General features: G+C 32.8%; 1 pseudogene; it reads left to right on the top strand.

The window, feature by feature from the left end:
* The first annotated feature begins 1,243 nt into the window (after positions 1–1,243).
* LOC122279510 lies at positions 1,244–4,434 on the top strand (annotated as a pseudogene).
* The last annotated feature ends 1,117 nt before the right edge of the window (positions 4,435–5,551 follow it).

The following is a 5,551-nucleotide window of genomic DNA, read 5'->3' as shown; positions in this document are numbered from 1 at the left end:
GATTGGCCACTCTGCAATCTTTTCCCAGCAATTGAGGAACAACTGGATACGTTTATTCGAGCATTTTCCTGCTCTCTTTGTGTCCCAAGAGTCAAATTGTATTCTTGAACATACTCATCATGTATATAACTTATGAAACACTTGAGAGATGTGCTCAATATTCTTGGAAGCTTCTTGCTCTTGATAAATTAAAGGAAAACAAACTGGATCAGTGCGATCTTGAATCTAGGGTCTAACACTGCATCAATTGCCATCAATAGATTACACTCCTTTCAATATTTCTCAAACTTAGCACTCATTTTTCTTACCATTGATTTCATGTACTCATTTTCATCTCTACTCTTTTTATCCAAGATGTCCTCCATTCTCCATACTTTTGAAATAAATAAATTTGCTATTTAGTAATCACTTCTGAATACAATATTGGTTACTTTATTGGAAATAGCGAGTAGTTGATAAACATTTTCAACTTGCCCATTCTTCAACAGTTGTAACCCATTCAAAATTGCTATTTCTATCACCATATCTGGAAAAAACTTCTTTGAATTGAAGTGTAGCATCCAACATTAAATGTACTGTTTCATCTTAATTATAGGCACATCTAAGATCAATTTCTTTGAGGGAAATTACAACTATTTTGCAATGTCACTAAATTGTTTTAGCCTATTCTCTGATGCTACCAGATATTTTATACCATCCCTCACACAATCAACGATCTTCCTAATCTCCTTAAGTCTATACTATACAAATAAATTAGTTATATGCGCACAACAGCGTACATGAAACAATTTCCCTTCAACAGATAATATTTTCTTCAATCTAAAACCATCTTTCAAGATCCTAATGGCAACATCATTAGAACTTGCATTGTTAACAGTAATTGAACAAATTTTATTCTCAATTCCCCAATCTTGAAAAGAGTACTTTTCTAAAGCATCAACAATAAGAAGGTCAGTATATGGAACTGGCACATTACAAAAATTCAACACACGCCTCTAAAGATGCCAATCAAAATCTATAAAATGACATGGCACTATCATATATGAAAGTTTTTTACAAGAAGTTCACATGTCAATTGTGATATAAACTTTTCTAACAAGTTTAAGCAAAGCCTTTAATATTGTCTTTTCAATTTCATAAGTTTTCATGCATTCCTTCTTTGCAGCAGCTCAAGATATTTTTTTCCAATATGTAGTGTTTGCACTCATAAACTTATTAAATGCCACATGCTCTATTAAAGAAAATGGATATTCATGATAAAGTATCAAATGAGAGGCAAGCTCTCGGACCCTACTATGATCATATGTAAATTTTGAGACGGTGAAGCCACCATCTATATCCTTAAACTCAACTACTAAGACTTTCTATTTTTTCGTAGACCCCATGTATAACAAACAAGTTAGTAAGTGCCTATGTAGTGTAGCCGTAGAACTTGTTTATGATGTTTTAAACAAAATTTTACACCACTTACATTGAGGCTATTTAGCCCCATCTCATTCAATTTCAACAAAATCATTCCATATAATAGAAGTCCTCTTTCTCTTCTTTCTTTCATAGGCTACCGTTTGCATTTCTATTGGGCCCTCATTAGAGACAGCATTAGGGGTTTTAGTATTTGCAATGTATCCATCATCATTAGATATGGGTTTTACTAAGCTAATCCCAATGGAGTTTTCCATAAGTTTTAATAAACTTAAGACTGAGCCTCTATGTGTGTGGCTACCGGCTCTTCTAAAAAAAAGAGTATACTGATACTTAAATATTGATATTGTACGGTCTTATATTTGCATAAAATAATATTATTATTTATGCTTGTAGTTATAATGCATATGTATTATGTAACAATTAATACTAGACTACTGCTATTAGTTACTAGACTCACTACACAATAGTCATCTGTCTAGTAGTCTATTAGTATGAGCTTATTAATTAATAATAATAGATATTAACACTAAATATGTATATTACTATAGTTTATATAATCTTATGAATACAATATTACTAGAGTCTTGTGATTAATCATAAATAAAGTAATAAGATTAATAACTAGCGATACGTTATTAATAGTACTTTATAGAATGATCATAAATACGATGTAACTTCATAGAATATATAATGATAGAATCATAAGTGATAATCCTTTAATAATGATATTATGATAGATTTATAACAATATTGTAAAGTCTTCAATAGTACTTGTCTTCAATAGTACTTCATAGAATGATAGAATCATAAGTGATAAGTTATAAGCTAATAAGTTACGACTATAGTCTATAGCATGTAAGCATAAAGTTTTATATAACAATTCAATATTTGATAAGAATAAGATAAATATATCAATAAATATTATAAATTAAACTTGTAGTATATGTGGTGGACTATAACTACAAGTCACTATAATTTTATATACATATTTAATAATACATATATAACTTTTGGCTATTAAATATATATATATTGTATTATATATGTATATATAAATATATATGAGTGATCGAGTTGAGTTTCATATGAGTTTGTTCATGAACATTATTTGAACCGGTTGAGCTTTATATGAATTTGTATAATGTAATAATCGAATCTAATTCTATATTTACGAGTGGCCTATTTAATATATTCGAGTTGATTTTGAGTTTAATCAAGTCCAATTCGAGTTGCCTGTTCAAAATTTTTAGCTCCTGCCCTAAATTTTTTAAAAGCACATTGATGCTTTCTTAAGGACCTGATCATGTTTGGCTACGTACATTGGCCCTTTTTTTTTTTTTTTTTTAATTTCTTAATAAATGAAGTTAATGAACTTCCAAAAATCTTCATACAAGCGACGTGGAAACTGGAAAGCTACAGTACTTCAAGGTGCCCTTACGTTCCTACCAACCATAACGTTGTCTACGTGCAAATAATGCACTATCCCAGTCGTAACTTCCACATGATATAAAAGGTAGCGTTGTGAATCAGAATATTGTGAGGTTAAAAAGAATCACATGCAAAAGACAAAAACAATGGTTTCTTGATCACATTACATGCTGTTTGAGAAAATGATGACGGAAGTCGCGCGCTATCTTGTCGAGAGAAATCATCATATATATACCTTCTTCACCACCAGTTCATCATTTGAAATATACCAAACTCTCTCTCTTGGATCAGCTCACTCCCACGACCTGTGCTCCACTCATACTCTTTACCCTAATAAGACTCATCCTCTTTCAAAAGTCCCCAAATCTTGTCAACTCACTTAAAATTTTCTCTCTCAGAAAGTACTTTGAGTCGCTTCTATTCCTTTTTCTGGAAGGAACAAAAACATGAATTTCTCTATCGATCATCACGATGAGGGCGTTCCATACATTGAAGCTCGAGTTCGTTGCCATATAATTGACTTCCTTCAACATCTAATTAAAACGGAGTCGTTGAACCAATTTCTTCCATGCCATCCATTTTGCAAAGAAACAAGCCCTGCAAAAGCGGCCCAATTAGCAGTTCAAGCGAACATATTTCATTGTGGTGGAATAGTAATCGGCGTATGCATGTCATCCAAGATCACGAATGGAACCATGCACCCTGAGTGCTTTCCTCAACTCTTGGGCGGCCAAGACAGGTACTGGACCTTCTAAAAAGCTAGTACACCCTGATTTTTCTGAGCATCATCGCAATTACGCTTTCTTCCACAAGATGATCCTTTATTGCTTCAAAGCTGTCTGGCATCCTTAGTTGAGAGTCTTTGGTTCAATGAGGGCAAGTACAAGACAAGGAGATTTGTCTTTGGTGAGAAGGCTGTATCTACTTTAAGGGCTAATGCAAAGAGTAAAAAAGTTGATAGCCCAAGTCGAATCGAATCACTGTCTGCTTTTATTCTACACGTGCTATGGCTACTTCTTCCGATTTTCTGAGGCCAACTATACTAGCCCAAGCAGTAAACATCCGGAGACTAACAAAGCCACGCTTTTCAGATTCTTCTATGGGCAATCTCTTTTTGTGGGCATTTGTAGCGTGTGATCAGAACTCAGACTCAGTAACGATGGATATACAACTGCCTGGATTGGTGGCAGCGCTAGGAGAAGCCGTGGAGAAAATCAATGGCGACACTCTTAGAGCTTTGCAAGGTGATGCAGGTTTTCTAACCAATTGCGAATACCTAAACAAGATAGCTGCAATGGTATTTCACCCCCAAGGCTAAGACATTTTCAGCTTCACTAGTTGGATCAAGTTTGGTTTTAATGAAATTAATTTTGGATTGGGAAGCCCATTTGGGTTGGGGTTCTCGGTGGAGTTGGCCCGGCATTCAGGAAACTCATAATTTTCAACAAAGTCCAAGGTGGCAATGGAATCGAGGCATGGGCGGCCTTAGATGAAAAATAGATGGATATATTGAAGAATGATCCTGAATTTCTTACCTTGGCCACCCTCGCTTTAGGTCAGTTGGGCTACGTCTTTAAATAAATGTTTTAGTCACAATTAAATTTTATATAAATAAATTTACGAATTGATGTAATTTTAGGTAAGATATCAGATTATAAAATATTTTTATTTATTATAAATTTAACGTATAAAATAAAATCACATTAATTTATAAAAATTGATAATTTACTTTTATTAAATCTCTTTACAGTTGTAGAAGTTCTCTATCTTTTTACATGCAAATCATAGTGGGTACGATATTGCATATGTACTATCTGTATTTTAATCAAGTTCATTAGTGAGCTAGAGGCTTGTGTGATAAATAAGTTGTAAGTATTAATGCAAGCCTGTATACCATTCACTGGGCATACGAAAATATGGAAAATAAAAGTCACTTTTACTATTTAATTTGCTTTTAAGAAAATAGAGAATTCTTTCATCTACACAGGAATCCTACAATCGAAAGTGATTTAATTTAAATTTTACACGATGAAATATTAATAATTCTTATTTTAATTTAAGTGATTTAATTAAATCAAAACTTATGATGTCTGTATGTAACTTATTTTTTATAGAAATCTAACTAAAACTAAGTAGTTCTCAATAAAATAACATATAATAAAAATATATATCTACTTTTGAATTATAAGTCCTCCCGTACCGAAAGAAAAGAAAACAAAAAAGCGTGCCTTGATTAGTTGATTATGTGTTGAACTTTCAAATTCTTTCTTCTCAAAAATATTTGTTTTTGGTAGGATCGATCCGTTGATTCGTTAATTTCGTTTGGTGACTTTTTGTGCCTTGATTAATGTTCGCACTCAAAATTATGATTGGAACGTGTGGCTTCAAGGACCGACCTTCCCCCCCCCCCCCCCCCAACCTGGTGCACAGCCCAGGCCTATAACAAGGCTTTAAATGCGCAAATTATTTTCGTCGGGGTCGAAATTCGTATTCTTGGATCGTGATTGTGTCAAATCACGTATATATTATGAAATCAACGATGATAAATAAATTAAAAGCAAATACTAATAAACAATCAAACGATATAAAAATTAACATAATTTGATAACGTGTTTAATTCTATAGAGTTACAGAAGATTTTACTATGTCAAGAAATCACAAAATACACTTTAGAGTAAAATCTCACTATTTAAAACCC

Source organism: Carya illinoinensis, chromosome 10 (assembly GCF_018687715.1).
Source record: "Carya illinoinensis cultivar Pawnee chromosome 10, C.illinoinensisPawnee_v1, whole genome shotgun sequence".
NCBI lineage: Eukaryota > Viridiplantae > Streptophyta > Magnoliopsida > Fagales > Juglandaceae > Carya > Carya illinoinensis.
The sequence above is the reverse complement of the archived record's forward strand: the minus strand, read 5'-3'. Positions and strand labels throughout refer to the sequence as shown.